The 23,843-nt window shown below is 37.0% G+C and overlaps 1 protein-coding gene across 42 annotated transcripts in view; it reads right to left on the bottom strand.

Moving 5' to 3' along the window:
• The window catches only part of RIMS1 (regulating synaptic membrane exocytosis 1), a 521,220-nt gene that overhangs the window by 12,348 nt on the left and 485,029 nt on the right, over positions 1-23,843 (bottom strand). The window contains exon 1 of one of the 42 annotated variants that reach the window (XM_017871396.1): positions 22,885-23,021. The exons of the other annotated variants lie outside the window; for them this stretch is intronic. The gene's annotated coding sequence lies outside the window, so the exon portion shown is untranslated. Of the gene's footprint in view, positions 1-22,884; positions 23,022-23,843 lie in introns of those variants that run through there. 42 annotated transcript variants of the gene reach the window in all.

Consider the following 23,843-nt stretch of genomic DNA (forward strand, 5'->3'; position numbering starts at 1 on the left):
GCACTGGATGCTACACCATGGCCACAGTTTCAGTGACTGCCTGAATCTCAATCAGCCAAAATGAAATCATTGTATTATTGATGGTGACAACTTCAATGAAAATCTGAATTTGGCACCCAACTGTTATGTGGAAAGATAATGGTGAACAATCTAATAGGTTTCTCCTAATACAGAATTTACTAAATGTGTATGAATAGTCTCAAAGGACAAGTCATATTCTTTTAAGGAGAAGGTGCATTTGAAACCCAGTATGAACAATACCACAGTTTTTGTACTATCACGTATCAGCAATCCTCATAAAGAGAACCTAGTATTTTAATTGATGATTCTTGCAACACTTTAACCTACATTATATAATATTTATACTCATTTGAGATGGCATATAGATTATGGAGTTAGGTATAACAGGTTTTATCCTAATTCAAAGACTACTGAGCTATCTCATGGCCTTTTGACTCAGCTGCATAAGTTCTGACTGGCAGTTTTGGGGTGTACACCTCCATTTGCACTGGGTATTACATGCATTTGCATTTCAGTTCTTGATAAGTTCAGAAGAATTTTCTTGAGCCACTTTGAAATGCACTAACCAGCATTCTATTCATAGCATGGAAATAAATTCTAAAATATTTACTTGCTTACATGCATAAGCAGTATCAATAGGTTAGGAAAACTGCTAGACTTTATTCCATCTATACATTCTATAAACATTTCTGTTTTTTGCTTTAGTTTTTGTATAGTATCATTTAATAGCCATTAATAATATATGAAAAATGCTCTATATACATAATTACATACATAACTACTATATAAACACATTAACTTTTCAATCCTCATAAAACCTTTACAAAGCAGGTACCTAAATACACTCTTACATAAGCCATTTGAAACACTGCATCTTTTCCCTCTCATTTTTGGTCATTGGATTCCTTTTGTAAATTGTCTAATCAAAGATATAATAGGTTATGCTATATGAACTTAATGCTGATGCTTCCTATGCATTTAGTATGTTCATTAAAATTTTACTTTTATTGTTCTTAACTTTTTTATTGCTATTTTTGCTTACAAAGACAATATATGTACATTACAAAATATTTAAATGTTACAGAAATTGCAAACATTGAATGCCCCTATAAGTTCACCACTCAAGGAAGACAATGGTTAATAATTTGGGAACTATTTTTTCTTTATACCTCTACAAGTTTCTTCACTTGGCTACTGTGATCCACACTCTCCATTTTTCCTTCTTTGACATTGGTTGTTACTTCCCACTCTCTTCTGCTGCATTTTTCCTCTTTGAGATTTTTAGATATAGATGATCCCTAGACCTCAGGCCTCTGACCTTTTGCTTTCTTCTACACTTACTTCCTAGGTGATCTCTAACATAGCTTTAACAAAGTCATTCACGCCATTGTGCCTCCCAAGTATACATCAAGGTCTTAACCATTCTCTTAAATGCTGAAGTCATTAATTCAATTGCCTAGTAGCTCCATTTACATATCTAATAGGCACTTCAACATTAACATATCCAAGACAGAACTCTTCCCCACCTCCACCACACTACCACCTCCTACTACTAAATCCTCCTCCCGCAGTAAATGGTACTGCAATTCACTTGGCTGATCAGGCCTAAATCCTTGTAATCGTCTTTGATTCCTCTAACACACCTCACATCCAATCCATCAGCGAATCCTCTTGGCTTTGCCTTCAAAATGCATCACAAATCTGGTCATTCTTCTTCCTCTCCGCAGCTCCTACCCTACGTCCAGACACTATCATCACTCAAAACAGCAGTGCCATACCCATATAGCTGGTCTCACTGCTTCTATTCTTTTCCTCCTCAGAATATTCTTGACATAACAGCCATGGTGAGTCTTTAAAAAATGTAAATCTGAATATATCATTCCCCTGCTCAAGATATTATAATGATTAATCACCAAAATAACATGAAAATCCAAAATTGTTATCATGGCCCAGGAAATGCCATATCTTCTTGTCCTTGGACACCTCACATCTCATCTTCTGTCCCTCATTCCATATGACCAATGCTCTCCAGTTACACTGTCTTCCCTACATTTCCTCAAGCCTGCAAGCATGCTGCTTCTGTTTGTCCCTCCTGACTTTCTTGCCTTGTTCCTTATTCAGATTTCTGCTTCAAGAGAGGCTGTCTCCTCAGAGAGGCTTTGTATAGTATCCCTTTGCTGTGCTTTAATTTTCTTCATAGCAGTGCTCCATCTGCCATTAAACGTTTATCTGTTTGTGGTCTGTTTTCCAATTAGAATTTAATTTCTGTGAGAGCAGGGTCATTGTGAGTATTGTTCACTGTTACTCTTCATATGTAAAACAGGGGTATAAACTGTTGATAGTGAAATCACACCACATATACTAATGTGTAATTTTCACATTCCATTTAATATAATGTAACACCAACAGGTATATATTTATTCTTTTTAAAAATTGCACTATTCCATTTTATGACTATGTGGTTCATCATTAAACCATCCCTTTATTGATGGGCTATTGGATATTTCCAGTGGTTATAGAAGAGCTTCCACAGGATGAATTACTAGAAGTTGAAATGCTACTGAAAGGGTAGGAATCTGTTTAATTTAAATAGCTATTTCTAAATTCCCCTTGAGAAACATTGTAGTGATTTATACTCCTACCAACAGTCATATGGTTGTTCCCACTTACCTACCTATGACTCAAGAATTCTCTGCCTTTCTCCTTTTTGGACTCTGTCTTGTCCACTTGACTTGTCACTGTGGAACGTGCACACTTACCCAAGGCAGGGACTTCATCTATGGCCATTGTAAATGCTGTTTAGTTTAGTTTTGGCATTTATTCATTTATATACCGATTCCTTTCTAGAGGTAATTCATTTGTGATGTCACTGTGGTAGAGCAGTGGCCATTCATGGCCACATACTGGCCAGATCTCACTTGAAGGACAGGGGTAAGCCCCAGGGGTATATTACCAAAGTATTGAGCCAAGATGAATTACAAGTGTTTATCCAAGGCAGCATGAGATAATAAAATCTGGGTAGAACACCAGTTATTGAAAATAACGAGGATCATGGCTAGAGAAATTACAGGAACTTTAAATGGTGAGGTGCTGCTGGAAACTGGAGGAGAAACAGTTAAGAGGATCAACAATACGGCAGGTTCAGGTTAGAGTGTTAGTTCATTCTGCTTTTTGTTCATTCACCTATTCAACAAATATTTATGGAGCATCTATTATGTGTCATATAGTGCTCGAGGTGCTGGGGATATATGGATGGATGAGAAATGTCCTGCTTTAAAGGAGTGTAGATTCTAGTTCACATGTATATACAAGAAAGCCAGTGAACAAAGATACGATATTGCTGATAAGTGCTATGGGAAAAAAATTAGGCAGGATGAGAGGGGTAGAGAGTGACGAGGTAGAGCAGGAATTGTTTTTTTTGAAAAGGAGCCAGCGTCTGATTAAGCAGGGTGGGGGGAAGTGAGGGCACAAGCCATGAGGAAAGAGGGAAGCAGTACACAGCAGGGATTACTCATGACAGGGGAGTCTGTGAGTAATGGTAGCTGTGGCAGAGGGGAAGGGGAGGGCTGCAGGCTTTCAAGTAGTGCACAGGTCTCCAGGCTTCCTCTCCAGTCTTTGTAATGTCGATGTTGACTCCAACCCAGAGGCTTTGTCACCAGTGATCTTGGGCTCTGTGTGTTGCTGGCAGTCCAGAGGACGGTGAAGTGCAGACTGTCAATAACTGATTTCTCTTGCATTATCAAACACAGGTTTCACATGATTGTTGTTCATTACATATTTGGTGACGAATGAAAAGAAAAACCTTAAAAGCGAATAATCTTTATTCACTTGTATATTTTTGTTGAGATATCAAGTTTTCTCCAAGAAGGGTATATCTACAGGGTGTCTCAAAATTCTTACAGCCGTTTTAAACTTTAATAGCTTCCACAGTGTAAAGGACACAAACGCTCAAAAAACATCTTTTGAGGGGCTAGTTATTGAATTTTCTTTTATATTTACTTGATTTTGTGAATTTGAATAATATATTTTTAATATTAAAGTTTTTCTTTTAGTCCTGCTGAATGAAGATGGCAGATGAACTGACATCTAACTGTTGTCTTATTCATATTAATAAATATTCATGAAAAGAGCTTCAATTGACTAAGCAATATAAAGGTGCAGGCAGAAGCTCAATAAACAGTTCTAGTTTGGAATTTGCCTTATTTAAATTCATAAGGACCCCAATATTAATTTGGAATGTGAGGATTAGAAGAAACATTGTTTTATAGATGTGGAAACTGTAAATCTGGAGAAACAGAATTCATGCAACAAATTAGTTCAGCACTTATTCTGGGTTCAGTCTTTTCCAGATGCTGGTAATACAGCAATGAGCACAACAGACAAAATCCCTGTCCCAATGGGGCTTACATTCTAGTGGATATAATGACTTGCTTAACATCACACTAGTTAGCAGCAAAAGCTGAATTAGAAACCTGTCTTTCTAAATCTTAGTCCTGTAATCATTTCTTTATACATTTTAGAAACACGTAAAGTCTGGTCTTATTTATTTTGCAAATAGAACAATGGTCTATCTACACAGGTGTTTTCATGTATACATTCACATACGGCTTTGCAAGTTAATTTGTAAAAGTTTGTTAAAAAGCACATATATTCTATACAAGCACAAATGTATAATTATCTGCATCTATGTACATATGCTGTAATTATAACAAAAATGTGTTACATCTATGTAACATGTTTAATGTCAATATAGTCCATTAAAATATATACAATATTAGAAAATGCTTTTATGCTTTTAGGAATGCCATCATTATTAATTATTTGTATCCACTGAAGAATCATTAACGTTCTAAAGACATGAAGTCTACTACAAATTATGACATTAAACCTTTGATTTGTGAATACCATCTCAAGTATTCTATTAAGAATAAAAAAGGTTAGACAAGTAGTACATTTTAATATTCTCTAGTCACATGAAAATTACTAAAATCCAAAATGTTTGGGGAAATATTTCACCCGTGTTCCGGAAGGGCAAACTTTCTCTCAAAGAGTATTCCAAAAGGTGTCATATTTACATGTGAACTCTTTCTCTCTTATTTAGAGATATGTGTTATATTTAGAAACAGCCACTGACTTATTAATTCATTCTATAAATACTCATTAAACACCAAGAACCTATGATATCGGCATTGTTCTAGGTGCTTCAGATACAACAGTAATAATAGAATAGAATAAGGAATACAATAAACCTGTATTTATAAGTTAGGACCATGAGAAACAGATCAAGGCTAGAAAGATAGACAGAGAGACAGAATATATTGACATGCAGATACAATTAAAATCTATGGTACTAAATGTAACAACTTAGGGAGGAAATACAGATAAAAAGAGCAAAGAGAATGGAGTTTGGAATATTCTCACAGTTAGAAGTCCAGAAGAAAATCAGGACTGTCAAGGAGGTTGAAAAGGAGGACCTCTTAAGGTGGGGGAAAAGCAGTAAGTGCAATGGTACAGAAATCAGAAGAAGAAAGTGTGTCAAGAAGTAAAAAAATAATATGTTGTTGATTGCTACTTAAGAGTTTTAGTAAGAAAAAAATATAGATGTGACCACAGTGCTTGGCTTCATGGAGATAACTGACTGAGAGGAGTGGATTCAGTGAAGCAGTAGGGTTGGTGCCTAAAAGGAGTGGCCAGTCAGGAGAGGGAATGAGAGGGTGAGTAAACAGAGACAGTTCCTATGACTATTTTGTAAAGGTTTGTTGTGATTGAGAGGTGGTATTTGGAAAGTCATACAGTATTAGGGGAGGTTGTCCTTTTCTTTAAGATGCATGGTAGTAGAAGTTGTTTCTATGTAGATTGGAATAATTAGATGAACAGGGAAAAACACATTGTTAGGCTTAATATTATGGGTTGGAGAGATGTATAAAGATAGATAACATCAGATAAATCATCTTCCAATCAAAGCAGTCTCTGAGGCCAGAGCAGTCTGTGATGGAATTGGATGGACTATCCAATTCCATCAATTAATTGGAAAAATCGACAAAAGAGTATCACCTGATTGATTAAGCAATTTAGGTCCAAAATAAAAGCAATAATGGTTTGTTAACTCACAAAAACAAAGTATCAAGTAAGTATAACCTTTTGGTTATTCTGAAATAATATTTTTTTATTTTGTGGTGACAAATTCAGTTATTTTGTAAAAATTAATTATTATTTTTTTAAAGACAGGGTCTTGCTAGGTCTCAGTAACAAGATCACAGTAAGCTATGATTATGCCATCACTAGACTGGAGTGCAGTGGTGTGATCACAGCTTACTGTTACCTTAAATTCCTGGCTCAAGCGATCCTCCCATCTCGGCCTCCCAAAGTGCTGGGATTACAGGCATGAGCCACTGCGCCTGGACAAAATTCAGTTGTTTTTTTTTTTCTTTTTTTTTTTATTGTGGAACTGCAGTGAGAACTTGAAAATTCAGTTTTTTAAAAAAAATTGTTGTGGTTAGTATAATACACTTCGTTCATTTTGTCCTTCAGTTATTCAACAAACTATTTCCTTAGTGACTTGTGCCCCGATACTATATATGTAAGTGTGAAAAGGAAAGAAGCCCATCAGCCATTTCACGATCTAGAAGGAGACACAGACAAGTAAAAGTCTCAAGTGCTGTGCAGTGGGTTTATTTTATACGTATTAAACTTTATGTATTTATTTTATATACATTCAATGATATGAAGAGAGGAAGAGAAGGGGAGAGAATAATTCAAGCAGTGAGTGAGAATCACAGCTTGCAATGCCACTTAATGAGCATGTAACCTGGAGAGATCATGAGCTGACAAATGCAAATCTTCCCCTTTGTTTCAGTTCTTCAAGATAATTCTGGTGTTTATTAAGATTTCTAAAAAAAGGTTCCCTAAAAGCAAGCCAATGGCTTTATCTGGTGTTCAAACAAAACAGCACCAATGTAGTCAAACTGTGTAAAAGCAGACAGTATTGGACTTACGGAGACACTATAGATTGCTCTTCAAGAGATTTTCACAGGAAATTTTAACTGTGCAGAGGTGGAGGAAGGATGGAGGCAGGGTGGAAGGGAACTGTGTACTTGTATTTCAAGCCAGGAGAGCAGCACAATGAAAGGTCCTGAAGAGACAGAGTATGGCCCCTTGAGATAACTACATTTCCTGAATCACCAGTTAATTTAATGGTGAGTGAAGATAGTAAGGTATGAAGCCAAAGAAATAAACACTGGGAGGGCCTTTTATCTAAGGCTCTCAGGGTGCACAGTGACATATCATTTGAGCTGATGTTGTATTGTTATTAATGCTGTTCTTAATAATCTCAAGGTCCTGGTCTTCCTCATACCAATTTTACCCATATAAAATTGTGTATACTTTGTATTACACGCAATATAATATAGTAGTATTGTCATATATCTCCAACAATTATTCTTTAAAAGAAAATATGCAGTTCTCCTTTGTTGATGTGAGATACTTCCAATGTGTGGTAACCATGTAGTTGGAAATCTTTATTAGTCTTCCCTAATAGTGCCATCATTTTCTTTAGTATTTAAGCAAAGAAACACAAATGTTCCTTTTGTGTTGCATCAAGGTTTTTGAATATATTTTATCCTAGGCCAGATAAGTGCAACTTGTAAAAATTTCATAGGTCGGAGAATTATTTTTAGAAAATGTCATGAGAGTTCTTTGACTTTTATTGTTTTCCTCATTTTCTCTCACTTATTCTCCTAGTTAATCCTATCAATCATAAACTCCACTATTTTCCTTCCATTTTCCCATTTTCCAAAGATATTTCTAATGAAAGAATAGAGTGGTCAAGAAATTAAAACTCATTCTGAGTATTTTGTGAGATAGATGGAATCACTCTTTTGATGATGTTTTCCTTCAAGAGAATACGTCAAATCTTTCCTAGTGATGTACTTATCCACTTTTATTCCATTTCCCTAACCCAAAAGATATAAAATGTTTTCTTTTGTTACCATGTACTTTAAATTGTTTACAGATACTACTTCAGAAAAGGATTCATCTGTTCGAACACTGACCTTTATTTTTATTTTCAGCTCTTCCGTGGCTAATAGCTATTCTTTCATTAAAAACCTGGTATTGTTATGATTGACTATAAAGCCTTGCCTGTCAGATCTGCTTAGCTCACTCAATCACACTTATACTTTCAGCAAAATGTTAGCTAATATAACTTTGATTTTTCCATTTGCCAAGCTATTGAAAGTATAAATAATAGCAAGTTCAACATGGCATTTCAAATGTTTTAAATAATCTTCATATTAAACTTAATAAGGCTGCCCAAATATATTTAAGTAAAGAAATTTGTATTCACTGAAACATACCATCTGTACCACCTCTTATTTTGGCTAAAGACAGATAAGAGAGGGGGAAACATCCAAATGCTGAACTTCTCACTCTTGTAAATTGTTTGATTTCACAGCTTCAGTGTTTCCAAAGTATTTCTAGTGTTAGGAGCTAAATTATGTCCCTCTAAAACATGTTGAAGCCCTAACCACTGTACCTCAGAATGTGACTGTAGTTGTAGAAAGGGCCTTTTAAAGAAGTGATTAAGTTAGAATGAGGCTATTAAGGTGGGCCCTAATCCAGTTTGACTGGTGTTTTTATAAGAGCAGGAGATCAGGCCTCAGAGAGAGACACCAGGGGTCACCTGCACAAGAGGGGCCACCCTAGGAAGATGCAACAAAACGGTGGCCAACAGCAAGCCAAGAAGAGAGCCTCAGAAGAAACCATTCCTGCTGACACACTGATCATGAACTTCTGACTTCTAGAATGTTAAGAAAATAAATATCTGCTCTTTAAGCCATCCAGTCTATGGTATTTTGTTATGGCAGCCCTAGTAAACAAATACATCTAGGGAGTGGATTTTATTATTTTATCATGTTATTTAATAATTGTGATGATGTAGATACTTTAAGCATGTGAGGATAAATAATCACCTAAATTGTCTGAGGATGAGATTAAGCCCCAAATGCTGGGATGGACTTGGTTTTCAGGTTGCCTTAAATAAGAAGTGGTCTGAAGGCCAGGCATGGTGGCTTATGCAAGGTGGGTGGATTGCTTGAGTCCAGGAGTTCAAGACCAGTCTGGGCAACACAGTGAGACCTCATCTCAATTAAAAAAAAAAAAAAAAAAGATCATCTGAAGTATTACATGGGTATACTGAAATCATTTATTAACAACTCCTGACAACAGGAAGATAAAGGCTCAGATTTTATTTGCTCAGTAGTAGCAAAAATTTACTTCGTATTTGTTTTCTTTACTCTTCTTTGTTCTAAGTTAATATCTCAGATGAAGCTGCCTTTCATTTACTAAGCGTAAACCTAGAATATCTCCTTACTGGCCGGGCGCGGTGGCTCACGCCTGTAATCCCAGCACTTTGGGAGGCCGATGAGGTCAGGCGGATCATGAGGTCAGGAGATCGAGACCATCCTGGCTAACACGGTGAAACCCTGTCTCTACTAAAAATACAAAAAAATTAGCCGGGTGTGGTGGTGGGTGCCTGTAGTCCCAGCCACTCGGGAGGCTGAGGCAGGAGAATAGCGTGAACCTGGGAAGTGGAGTTTGCAGTGAGCCAAGATTGTGCCACTGCACTCCAGCCTAGGCGACAGAGCAAAACTCCATATCAGAAAAAAAAAAAAAAAAAAAAAAAAAAAAAGAATATCTGCTTACTATCTATCACCTTGACTATAATGATAAAGTAATACTTCAGGCTGAAGCCCAGAAAGCAGCAAATGCTTTATTGCATTGTTTCATATATTTTTAAAAACTTTTATTTAAACTCAAGGTTTTGGGGAATCTTTCCTCCTATCCAATCTCAACAGGCAGACTAATATTCCAAATGGAACCTGGACCAGAAGTGGTTTGAGGGGCAACTCTGGAGTCAGAATGCCTGGATTCAAGTACCAGCTCTACCACTTACTAGTTCTGTGCCTGCAGGCAGCCTACTGAGCCTTTTCACACCTTAGTTTCCTCATCTATGAAATGGGGGAATCAAAATACCTAGCTCATAGGGTTGAGTATTAAATAAGATAATTCATGTAAAGCACTCAGGAAAGTGCCTGGTACCTATTTAAAGTTATCTGTTGTTACAGAATAAGATCTCAAAGTATTCTGCACAGATTACGTCCTCAAGCAGAATGATACCAGTTCTCTTTGTTCCATTCAAAGCATATGTTCTTTCTGGGCCTCACATTTAACTCCAAATGCTATTTAGAATGCAGTACAATTAAGCTGCAACATGTTACAGATAATTACATGTGCCCCCAATATCCATTCTCACCATTTTTTTTTTTTACTGGTAAACTTCCCATCCTCTAAGTTAAGGACTGACCACATTTCCCTTCCCTCCTCTGCTCTTGAAGGCATGGGGACATGATGGTGGGAGCTAGAGCAACTACTTTGGGTCTAGGATAGGAGAATTTGATGAAACTGGTGAAGCCTAGTCCTCTGACATGAAGCAGTCACCATAACAGACCAGATTGGGATGCCCACTGGGACTATTATGTAAGAGTCTTGATTAAACACTGTATCTGTGGATGCCTCGTTATAGCACCCTATCATGTACCACAGAAGATAATATTGTATATAAAATCTACTGTGGATTTTAAAAATAATAGAAGTAGTTTTAGGAAGAATAAATAATACTCTTAGTTCTTTAGCTTCAGAAAGAACATTTTAGTCCTCTACAGTTTCATGTTTGGAAGAATAAAGTTCCTCTTCTAACAAGAGAGTTAATGGAAATTTTTCTTCCCTACAAAGTCTCAGAGAATGTTGGGTTAGAGGGGCAGATTCTAGCAATAAACGCCATTTATTAAATACTCTCATGACACTCCGCAGGGTACAATAAATAGAGGTGTCCTTTTCTTTCTCTTCTCTTTTTTTTAATTTTTATTTTTTGAGATGATGTCTCACTGTGTCACCCAGGCTGGAGTGAAGTGGTGTGATCTCAAATCACTGCAACCTCCGTCCCTCAGGTTCAAGCGATTCTCCCGCCTTAGCCTCCTGAGTAGCTGGGATTATAGGCACATGCCACCACGCCTGGCTAATTTTTGTACTTTTTTTTTTTCTTTTGTAGAGACAGAATTTTGCCATGTTGGCCTGGCTGGTCGTGAACTCCAGACCTCAAGTGATCCACCCACCTTGACCTCCCAGAGTGCTGGGATTACAGGCATTAAGCCCCCACACCTGCCCAGAGGTGTCCTTTTCTAAGAGTTTAACATTCTGAAATAAACATGCATGTATGAAGTTCTTAATTATTGTGTGGCAATGACTGTACTGTACAAGTTACAGACAGAAGACAGGATTTTAGATCACAAAGAAAATTAAGAAAAAGTGTTTTCTATATTCTGTCAAACAGATTCTCTGTACTTCTTACCACGTTCCATAAAATGAATTAGATGGATTTTCATCAAAATTGGGATGGTTTGATTTAGAATGCAAGCTATGTGGTATATGTGAAATTCCTTCTGGGAGACCCAGCAGGGCAAATTAAAGAGATAGGCAGCAATTCTTGAGAGAACCTGAAACAGAAGTGCAATTGATCTAGGAAAGATGTGGCATATGTAATTAGTTATCACTAAAGAAGCCCCCACACTGAAACTCAAAATCACAGCATCAGGTACTCTAAATGGTAGGGTGATAAGGGGTAATTGGGCAGTTTCTTGTTGGGGGACTCAATGTAGCTTGAAAGAACAGCAGAGCAGGTATTTATTTGTTCTTGACTGCTTATGATTTTCCCAATCTACAATGTAGAGGCAGACAGCATGTGTAAGTATATTTTTGTAAGGACGGGGGAGCTAAACACTTGGGAGAACTTACACGATCATTACTGAGAAGTCAAAATTAATATTGTTCACATGAAGTAGTTAAATGTTACAAGGAAAGAATAAAATATGTTTGATAATCTCCTAAAGGCAAAGTTTGTGTAAAGAGGAATTTTGATTCCTTTACATCTTTTAGTTGTATACATTTATCATATCAGGATTGGCCATGATTTCCTAAGAAACAAGATGAATATAGGTCTGTATATAAAATAAAAATTCACAAAGATGAAATCAGTGAATTAGTTAATCAATACAGGCAGTTCATAAGCCTATATTATATTTAAGACACTATGAAAAGATAGTCTCAGCTTGCCCTTCAAACCCCTGCTTGGAACTCTACTCTGTTCTTGCTTTAAAGGGTCTTGCTCTGCCCTCTTCTGATCTTACCTCTTCACATAGCATAGAGCCTTCCCTGTCCCATAGAACAAGAGGGGGCCAAGAGAATGTGCCCACCTAGAGTCCATGCCCACTCAGAGCCCATGTTCCCTTCTGAACTAACCTTCAGATCCATAGGATCCTAGAATTTCCTGCCTAAATGACCCTGAATCCAATCCCAGGGATAGCCCAGATGTCTTTCTAGGGTTTACTCTCCTGAGGATGGATAGTATCAGCAGCGTGCACACCCTGAAGTCCAAGTGGCAGTGGACAGAGCTTGAACGTGTGTGTAAGGACCCTCAAGGTACAGGACGGAGCCAAGGTTTGGGAATAGAAGAAGGTGGGTGACAGGTTTCAGCAGGAGGTGGTGTAAGCCAAGCCCAAGCACAGAACCCTGGAAAGCCTGAGAATTATACTGAAATGTGGCCTCCTTGGTCACTAAAAAGATATTTTTGTCAAGGAAGGAGACTAAAAGAACTTTTATTTAGCATTTTGTTAGTTTAGTTTATAACTTTTAAATGGCATACATGTATGTGTACTTCCATTTATTGCTCAGGGCCTCCAGCAAGCCTAGAATCTCTCAGGTATAAAACTGTCCCATGCTTCATAAACAACGAATCCTTTATTTTGATCCATTTGAAGGAATTATCATTAGAACAAGTCTGTTGGGTAATTTTGTTTGGAGTTTTGTCAGATCTGAAAACCTGTGATAATTTTTTGTGATTAAAACCCAAAGAAATCTTATGTGAGCAGCACTTTTTTTTTTTTTTTTTTGAGACAGTCTCTGTCACCCAGGCTGGAGTGCAATGGTGCTATTTTGGCTCACTGCAACTTCTGCCTCCTGGGCTCTAGTCATCCTTCCACCTCAGTCTCCCAAGTAGCTGGGACTACAGGCATGCACCATTATGCCCAGCTCATTGTTGTATGTTTTTTGTAGAGATGGGGTTTCACCATGTTGCACAGGCTGGTCTTGAACTCCTGATATCTGCCTGCCTCGGCCTTCCAAAGTGCTGGGATTACAGGCATGAGCCACGGAGCCCAGCCTTTCTTCTCTTTTATAGAGTTTTTTCTCTCCTTAGTTCAGAAGATTTGGGGGCCCACAAGAAAAGGAACAGATGTAGAAGAGTAACAGCTCTACTGGAGACTCAATCCTCACTTCTGTCTCTGCAGGGAATAATCTTCACATTAACACACCAGGGACTCAGAAATCTATAGACCCAGATAAAATATACCTCATGGAAGTTCAGGTGAAATGACAGCATAGTAGTCAGAGGTTTAGGGTAGCAAAACTTACACTTCGCAGAATAAAACAAGGATATACTAGCACATATTGTAATGACTGGTTTACGATCCTCACTTAATTAGGTGAATATTTCTCTACATATTTTTAATATAACGTGAAAGCATTATTTACAACGATTTGATTTAAGAAGATATTAAAAGAAAACTGGGGTACTAGAGTCAGTCCCTCCAAAACTTATTGGAAATCACATCTTTTTTTTTTTCTAACTTCATAATTTTTAGAAGAAAGTAAATTCAGATGCACCATAAACCATCCTTTTTCTCTTGCAGTTATAAAACCAAGAGGCAAGAAGCTGGTCAGAGATATTTACCATTTCTAACTTACAAAGATTTCATTTCCATTTTATTAAAAGGGAAATTTGGAATTTTATTGGCAGATAATTCAGTAGGCAAAGATTACAAACATTTTTACAGTAAGCTTCCAAGGAGCAAGCCAGCAAATACTGCAGAGATCCCCTACAGGCCATATCTTAGTTACAAAACAATCCAAACTTACTGTACCCCTTGTGTACCCAAACCTTGCCCCACTCCCTCCAGAGGTACTTGCATACAACTCTAGGAGATTCTGTCATCGTAGAAGAAGGAAATTCAACTGTGAAAAGTAATAACTACTCAAGGTAGCTGCACTCTCCCCAAATATTATCATCTAGAAATGTTTCACTCTGTTTAGTTATATCATAATTGGAGGCTTATTTTGATTTATGATTACCAGCTACATGTGGCTGGTACAAGTTAGTTCATCAGTGTAATTTCTAACATCCAACTGACATTCCTATTCTACAGGAAACGGAATGAAAACTAAAAAAAAAAGGGTATATATTTACTGAGTGATCAGAAAGGTAATTAATGTTTTTAGAGGAGAAAAAAGTATCAAGATTATTTATTAGGTATAGAATGAGTTATTAGTAAATTCAGGAGAAATTTTGTAAAATGTAAGAAGAGAGATAAAAATCAGTTAGCGAGAAAGGCCAAGAGAAAATCAGAAACGCTAAACTTTATGAGGCAAAGAGATTATGAGAGTGAGGGTGGCCATCAGCACAATGTGATTCTGACTGGCCAGTCCTTTCAAAGCAGGGGTCCCCAACCTCTGGGTCATGGACTGGTACCAGTCTGTGCCCTGTTAGGAACCAGGCTGCACAGCAGGAGGTGAGTGGTGGGCAAAGCTTCATCTGTATTTACAGCTGCTCCCCATTGTTTGCATTACTGCCTGAGCTCCGCCTCCTGGCAGCTCAGAGGCGGCATTAGATTCTCATAAGAAAATGAACCCTATTGTGAACTGTGCATGTGAGGGATCTAGGTTGTGCATTCTTTATGAGAATCTAATACCTCATGATCTGTCACCGTCTCCCATCACCCCCAGATGGGACCATCTAGTTGTAGGAAAACAAGCTCAGGGCTCCCACTGATTCTACACTACGGTGAGTTGTATAATTATTTCATTACATATTGCAATGTAATAATAGTAGAAATAAAGGGCACAATAAAAGTAATGTACTTTAATCATCCTGAAACCATCCTCTCCCTCTATCCCCGGTCCATGGAAACATTGTCTTCCACAAAACTGGTCCCTGGTGCCAAAAAAGTTGCCGACCGCTGTTTTAAAGCAAATACTCTGACTACTTCATTTCAGACTGGCGCTGAGATCTACTCTAGCTCAAAGTATGGATATGACAAGAGGGAAAATAGGCAAATAATGTAAATTGTGCTAATTTGAGGCCTGGCCACACAGGCCTTGGTAGTCATTTGAGGGTAGGTTGTACGATACCGATAAAGAATCATTCCATGACTGGGAAGAATATAACTTATGCATAAAAACTTAAGTTGAGCTTGTGTGCCTAAGGGTTTTGGGAAACTGCTGCTGGCTGCTTTTCCACTGACTGTGGTTAGAATAGGTACTAAATAACAAAACATAGTTGCGTATCTGAAGACCAAAAGAAAACTCTTAGGAAATAAAAAGAAATGGTTTGGTGGTGAGAATCAGTACAATGAAGTATTAAAAACATTAAGTCTTTAGGGCTGGGAGCGGTGGCTCACACCTGTAATCCCATTACCATGGGAGGCCGAGGCAGGCAGATCACAAGGTCAAGAGGTTGAGACCATCCTGGCCATCACACTGAAACCCCATCTCTCCTAAGAATACAAAAATTAGCCAGGTGTGGTGGCTTGTAGTCATAGCTACTTGGGAGGCTGAGGCAGAAGAAGCGCTTGAACCTGGGAGGTGGAGGTTGCTGTGAGCCAAGATCCCGCCACTGCACTCCAGCCTGGCAACAGATACTTCAACTCAAAAAGAAAAAAAAAAAAAAAAAAAAAAAATATATATATATATAGAGATATATATATATATAAAATAATAAATAATAATAATAATAAACTAGGTCTTTAGTTTTCATTTTACTACTCATCTTTTAAAATTAGATGAACATGAACTTGAAATATGCAATACAATAAAAGTATACTGGTGAAGAAAAAATCTGGTCGAGTAAGGTTTACCAATCTTCAGAACTGCATTACTGTAACTTAAGGAATTGACTAAATTACTTTAAGTACAGTATTTAATGATTCTGTGTGAGAAAAACAAATGTGCCCAAGCAGATGTCTAAGCTTTAATGAATGAAAATGTTAACAAAATGAGAGATAAGAATGAGAACATATTACTGACTCTAATTTGACATCCTTAGCAGAATTAATTACTTTCTGCCTTCTTTCCAGTTTGCTTATTACTCTCAAGGCATTGTCCTAAGTTGACTATAAAAAATGACAATCCTGATAGTTTGAGGAGTAGGAGGTATGTTCAGTGTTAATCACACACAAAAATGTTTGATTCTGGTTCAGCTACACTTCAATAAGTGGGAATGAATGAACATGGCCATGAATGTGGAATTGATATCTCTTCCTGAGAAGGAAAACACTGTAATTCACAAGGTAAAACAAATCTGATACTTTTTCATTAGAGCAGGTGTACATTTGTAAGAATATTAAACACTGGCTTATGCAATATTAAAGCAGTACTAAAAATAAGCACTGAGCTGAAAACCCTGAAATTCAAATTATAGGTGGGTTAAATTGATCCATTTTAGAATAGAACAGATCAGAAACTTAGCACTGAAACCTTAAAAATAAATGATGGAATCCAAAGTCTGCTCAAAGAATGCAAGGTGCAGTAAGGTTAAACCCTTACCCTGTGGTTACTTAGCTCCTTACCAACACAATGAAAATTAGAGCCTTAATCTTTCCACTTCCAAGTCTTTGATCTTTACTGTAGATAAAACTTTAATTTTAATTTTGTTTAAAGAAGAATTGTCTTATTATGGAAGCAGTGGACTGTGTCCTTTATTCCCAGGATTGTTTGTTTCAGAAATAACACACATTGTTATACTCCATTTGTTCACACTCTTAACAGGCCAAGTCCAACCTCCAGTGACTTTAGCATCTCTCTGCTTCAATAAATGGTTATGTAACAGGTCATGCAACTTGGCGGCAGCCATATATAGTTTCCCAACAATGAATAGCAAACCAATCACTGAAGATTAGACACAGTCCAGAGAAATCACTTTTAGTTCTTTCTGATGTTCTTAGAGACAGGGAGATTTTGTTTGCAAACCTAATTCCTAAGTATGCTCCTTCAAATTGCCCCTACAAAGGTACAAAAGGGAGAAAAGTACTGTATGTCCCTGTTTACTCAAATTCTTGGTAAATTGATTTTGGCTGTATTTCTCTATACAATAAGTTCACATTTTTTGGAAAGAAAATAAGCAGTCAAGTTCTAAATCAATCTGAGGAAAACAGAGCATTTTTGTAGATTTTGATGTATCACCTACCATTTGCTAAGTTAAACACAAAAAAACTTTAAAATATTAAAAGATGGAATCCTAGAAAGCATGGCAAAAAAAATTATCTCAGGAGTACATTAACAATTTTGATGAGAAATGGTAGGTAATTTTGTAAAGGTTAAATACCATGGAAATATGTATCATCAATCTCATTTTTTGAATGAGCTATTTTTACCTTTTATTTTCCTCTCAAGAAACCACACACAATATAATATTGATATGAAAAGTCATCATTCTCACCAACACACATTTATGGCTTGTCCAACACAGATTATGAGGTCTGACTCTGATCCAGAAATTTCAAACAGGCTTCTAGAAACACAGGCCCAGAATCTTCGGGCCAGGTATTTTAGATTCTTGTTTTGAAACAGCTGTTAAGATTGCTGCCTTTATTCTAATACTCCACATTCTGACTTGCTGTGAGCCCAAGATGATCTAGACTGTCTCCTAGTTAGACTGCAACCTATAGTAGAATAATTATATTCATTCACAAAGAATTCCACTTTGATAAATATTTTCAGTTTTTTTGATGAGGAAACCAAGGATGAGAGAGGTTAAATGATTTTGCTGAGATCATAGCCAGTAAATGGCAGAATCAGAACTCAAATTCAGGGGTTCTAGCTCCAAGTTACCAAAAGCTTTTCACCTTAAAAGGCACCAGGTGAACTATGGCTAAGTGGCTTGTCTATCTACACAGTGACTGACTGGGTCCTGCCCATTGCCTCCTAACCTCCTCTTGAATGCTGGCCAGCACTTCAGGACGTGACCTAACACATTACATTTCTCTCTTCCTAACTCTGGCCTTCAATTGATTCCTGATTCCTTCCACCTTTCTGGTGTCCTTGGGAGAGAATTTAGTCAACTTTTCAGGGTATACTTCACACTTCAACTACATATGCAAATAAACATAAAACTGTAAAATTCAAATATGGACAAAGTTTCAAGTCTTAATTAAAATTGTCATAACAGTGCTCTACTAGAAAGAAAAACAGGATGACAGTTTGCTTACACATCTTAGCATCTGCAGAAATCATGTTTCTCCAGGAGAGTACTGTTATTTTACCAGAGTAATAATCCATGAGTTTTTTTCAAGGACACATATTTTGACTTACTGGTGCTTGTAATTAATCCTATGATAGCATATGGCTGGGGGGATGTCACACACAGGTGAAATATCAATTAAATAAATTTGCGTAAGAACCACCCATAATAGACTCTCCAAACCACACATGTGCACACACAGCACACACACACACACACAAACACATAGAGATATGAGAGAAAAGGAACAGCTTTCATTGTTATAAATACTTTAAATGTTTTTGATCAGAGTTGACAAATATAATTTGAAAATTTCAAGTTTTTCATATAAAAAAATCTCATATTTTAGGAGAAGGCACATTTTCTCATATCCATTTGTCTTTAACTTTCATGGGAAGGCAGATTTCTCTCATACTTCCTCCCAACTACATCCTTCTCTACATCAAACCTCTCCTCCTTTTCTGTACTGAGAGAATGTATCCCTCCTCCTCCTCTGCAGCATTCCTATCACATAGTTCCCTGCTTTCCTTTTCTTCTCTACTTTATTCTCTTTATTTTTACTCTTTAAGCCCCAGTACTCCCCAAATTTCTTTTTTCACAAGCTGCTTATATTTATGTCTGCTTTCTAAATGCTATCCATACATGTACAAATATTCATACCTTCACTCCCCAAATATATATGCAGCACTTAAATGGTATTGTTATAAGCACTGTAGATTAAAAATTAAAAGACACTTACAACCTGGTGGGGGAGAAAGGAAACCACATAAGCAATTCTATTTCAGTAGGATCAGAAGTAAAAAATATTCCTAAGTGAGATGAGACAGGGGATCAAGTTAGCATCTCTCCTGGGGTAAGTTAAAGAACTTCCTGCTGAGGAGGAGATACTTGAACTATAATTTGAAAGTTAAATATAACTTGCTAGACAGATGAGAAAGGCAAAGGGCATTCATGATTGTGGGGGCAAAGGTCCCGAGTGGTCTTTTCACTAAGTAATCGTTACAGTTGTACCTCTAATTCATTATTATCTACTGCGTCTTGAAATACCTGAGATCTGGAATCCCTTTTAACAATCTTACTTAAATCGTACTTTCAAAGTTCACAATAAAACCACTAGCCTCTTATCAGGGCAAATTCTGTCCGAAACGTTGGTAGCAAGGACCCCAAATACAGCTGGAAAACAGGGGAACCAATGCTGTGTTCCCTGCCCCCCTGAAATCTTGGAAAACCAGGGAGAAAGTATGGCAAACAGAGGAACAACTATGACTATATGCTCTTATAGTTCTTTTCTTAGCTCTTTAATCTTTTTTCCCTTTGTCTTTAACTCTTTTTTCTGCCCCTCAAAAATGGTTTCTTCCAAGAATTCATCTCTGATGCAAAAGTTCTACAGCCTTCTCCGGAGATCTCCTTAACTCTCTGAGGATCTCCTTAACTCTTCACGTGGATAAGTCCCAGGGTGGTATCTCTAATCTCCATACCTTTCATGAGTGGCAAATCTTTATTTCCAATAGCTTTCTGGACGCTTTTCACCTAGAAATCCTACTAGCATCTTAGTGTTTACAACACTTTGGGGTTTTCTGGTGTGTCAACTTGGCTAGGCTACAGTTGCCAGTTAATCTGGCTTTTCAATCAAACGCAAATTTGGGTGTTGTTGTGAAGGTATTTTGTAGCTGTGAATACAGTCTGGAATCACTTGACTTTAAGTAAGGGAGATTATTTCAGATAATTTGAGTGCACCTGGTTCAATCAGTGGAAAGCCCTTACGAGCAAAGTTGAGGCTTCCCTGATAGAGAAAATCTACCTGCAGACTGCAGCTTCAGCCAGTGCCTGAGAGCTCTAGTGTACGCTTCTCTCATGACCTGCCCTAGAGATTTCAGACTTGCCTAGCCACTTCTCACAGTCATATAAGGCAGTTTCTTGTAACACATCTTTTAATATACATCTCCTACAGATTCTGCTTTACTGGTTAGAATCTGACTGAGATATACAGACCCAAACTGGCCTCCTACGAATTTCCCATTTCTGGTAAAGGCACTGCTGTCCTCTCACTATCAAAACATGACTGTTAATCTTAACTGCCTTATCTCCTCTACCTATTCCTCCCTTCTTATTTCAATTGGCCTTCCCATATTGAGATTCTTATCATTTCAATTGGCTTGGTACAACCATAACAGCTTAATTTTCATAGAGATGGCATATTGATCTCTTGTTCAAATTTTACTGGTTCTCCCCTAGTCGAGCATAACATTTACTGTGCTCCTATACTAGGTTCACACCACCTTTGCCATATTTACCTCTTCCTACTCCCTGACAGCAAACCTCTGCTCCAACCAACCTGGTTACATACTGTTTCCTCTGCATGAGCTGACACGTTCTGCCTCCAAGCCTTTCCTTATCCCATTTACTTGGGATGTCCTTTCCTGTGTTTCCCCTACCAATCCTTTAAGATTGCCTCAAAACATCTCCCCCAACAACCAAGTGTGGCCACCCTAAGCTGTAGTGATACTGCTCTCTAAACTCCTATATTATTTCCCTGTAAATAAATAATTGACCATGAACTACTCTATGAAAACAGATTAATGCAATAAACTTTAAATAAAATCTTTCCCTTTTATCTAACTTGTCATCTGAATGTATACGCTTCTAAATCTCTCCCCTCAACACACTCCTGCCAGAGTGCTTTGTGAAGACTGGTGCTTACCACATCCTCACTGAGTGAGCTGGTGACTGAATTTTAGTAACGAAAACTTATAACATTAACTGTGTATGTATCTTCAAAGAAGCCCAAAGTGGAGGCCGAGGTGGGCGGATCACTAGGTCAGGAGATTGAGACCATACTGGCTAACACGGTGAAACCCTGTCTCTACTAAACATACCAAAAAAAACTATCTGGACGTGGTGGTGGGTGCCTGTAGTCCCAGCTACTTGGGAGGCTGAGGCAGGAGAATGGTGTGAACTCAGAAGGTGGAGCTTGCAGTGAGCCGAGATAGTGCCACTGCACTCCAGCCTGGGCAACAGAGCAAGACTCCGTCTCAAAAAAAAAAAAAAAAAGAAAAAAAAATTAGACAACACTGATTCTGTACTGTTAGTCTTACACCAAGTTTATACCTAGGTAGAAAAATAATTTCTTGCTGTCTATAAATATTATAACAAGCACAGATAAGAAATAAGAGGACATTTTACTCAGTTAGTTAAGCACGATGATGGCATAAAACCAAACAGATGTTACAATTCCTTTCAAGACGAATGAAACTAAATTGGAATTATGGGAGGGAAAAATATAAATTACAAATGTATTAAAGCCATCCTAAGCATATTTATACCATTATTCCATGGATAAGCCCTGCTTCTGAAGGTAATTATTAAATAAAACTGAAATTAGGAATTAATTTAATACAAGTATTACTCAGAATATAAAACAAAAATATACAAATAAAACACAAGCAACATGTAGAAGACTCTTCTTGGATAATCTATAAAGCCCTTCATTTGCAAAAGTATTCTCCATCATATTTTGATTGACAGTTATTTTAGAAAGAAGCAAGAAAGTAAGTTACTGATAAATATGGATATTATCGCACAGATTATATGTTTAGTCTTTGGAGAACAGCACTGTTTTTGAATATATATGTATGTAAGACTGTCCTTTTCAAACTCTAGTGGTGACAACTGTACACTTTCAATTTCAGCCAGGCTGTTTGTGACATCAGAATATCAGTGAATAAGAAAACGATTCTAGAAATAAATTATCAGGTTATACTTCTATCCACACATTTTCTGAAAGCACAAAATAAATCCATTTTTGAAATTTCATCAAATTATTAACACATATGTTTTCTTTGGATCTAAAAGCTGACAATTCCCTGATCCTTGCCTGAACATAACAAAGTAAAAGGCAAAATTTTGGAAGCCTAAATAGAAAAATGTGACTGATAATTTCAAAATGCAAAGTAAATATACTTCTGAATTTCCAAGAGAAATGCTCATATATTTGCACTGAATTGTACCTAAAAGGGCTATATTATATACAGTTTAGTTGACAAATTTTAAATAAGAATAAAGTTACTTTAAAGAAAATTTAACTTTATGATACCATTAAGATTAATGTTTTGGTAGTAATGAGTTTAAGGACTGCTCAACTTCAAATTCAGCTTTAAAATCCTGTAAGTCTAGCTTTAAAGTTAATCATATTTGGATATTACAATGCTATAAATAAATCTACTGTTGCAACATCATTTTTTAATTACTTCATCCGCTGCATAGTAATTTTTATGTTTTTTCATTTTCATTTAATTATTTGCAATCTGAACTATAACACTACCTTTGAAAACTGTTAAACAACACTGATAGCTTCAGACAAATACAGAAATTTGGCTTTTGAGACTAGGTTTTATGAAAAGTGATAAATTAACAAACTCCCTTTATAACTTAGTAAATACATACATGGAACATAGACTTACCTTGTTTATCTTGAAAAAATTAAGCATCAGCATTAAATTGTTCTCTGGGGAAAACTGAACGCCAAAGAAGCTTTGTCCTGGTTTAAATAACTTGTGCGGTCTCTGGCTGGAATATCTGTCTGAGCTGTCTGTGAACTGTCTTCTCTGTCTCTCTCTCATTCTCTCTCCTCCTCCCTCACCCTCCCGACTCCCTCTCTTTCTCATGCATATACATAATATAATTAAATTACTTCTGTCAACAGTGCTGTTTTTCTATAGCTTATTGTAAGACCATAAAGTGTAGCATCACTAAGCAAATTTGTCATCTTCTAAATTTGAAAACTGCTAAAGGGCCACAATTTGAAAACTGCCACAGTCACAACATTTTAAACAAACTATGTAACAAAGACATTTAAATCAAATGAAATGAAAATATGTTGCTTACTTTATTAAATACAATATAGCTTCTCCAATTAGGTAAGAAATCTCAGAGAAATAAAGCTCAGGGCTAATACATGATTTCCAGGATAGGTTTGTTTAAAAGGTTTTTACACAATTAAGGGGAAGGTTCCATATCGATCTCTTGTGTTGTACTCACTTGGCACTTGTAATACACATTTAATACACTTAAGCTGTCAAAATTATCACTTGCAATATGTACTTATTAAACACTGATAGGTTTCAGCTGGTTTTCCTGTGTTTCAGGTCCCGCCCTCCTGCCAGGAGAAAAACACTAGAACGCTAGAAATGGAAAAGCTTAGAAAAAAAAAGGTTCCAACTTTCGTTGAGCACTTTTTACATACTATGCCTTATGCTTAGAGGTTTATACACATTTCCATTAACCCTCATCATAATTCTCTGGTATTGGTATTGCTATGTTTTCTGAACCTCAGTTCAGAGAGTTAAGAAGTAGTAAGCAGCAAAGCTACCACCACAAGCAAAAACAAAACCCCTCAAAACACAAGCAAATTCTAAGGCCT

Source organism: Rhinopithecus bieti, unplaced genomic scaffold, assembly GCF_001698545.2.
Source record: "Rhinopithecus bieti isolate Rb0 unplaced genomic scaffold, ASM169854v2 scaffold_4709, whole genome shotgun sequence".
Classification (NCBI taxonomy): Eukaryota; Metazoa; Chordata; class Mammalia; order Primates; family Cercopithecidae; genus Rhinopithecus; species Rhinopithecus bieti.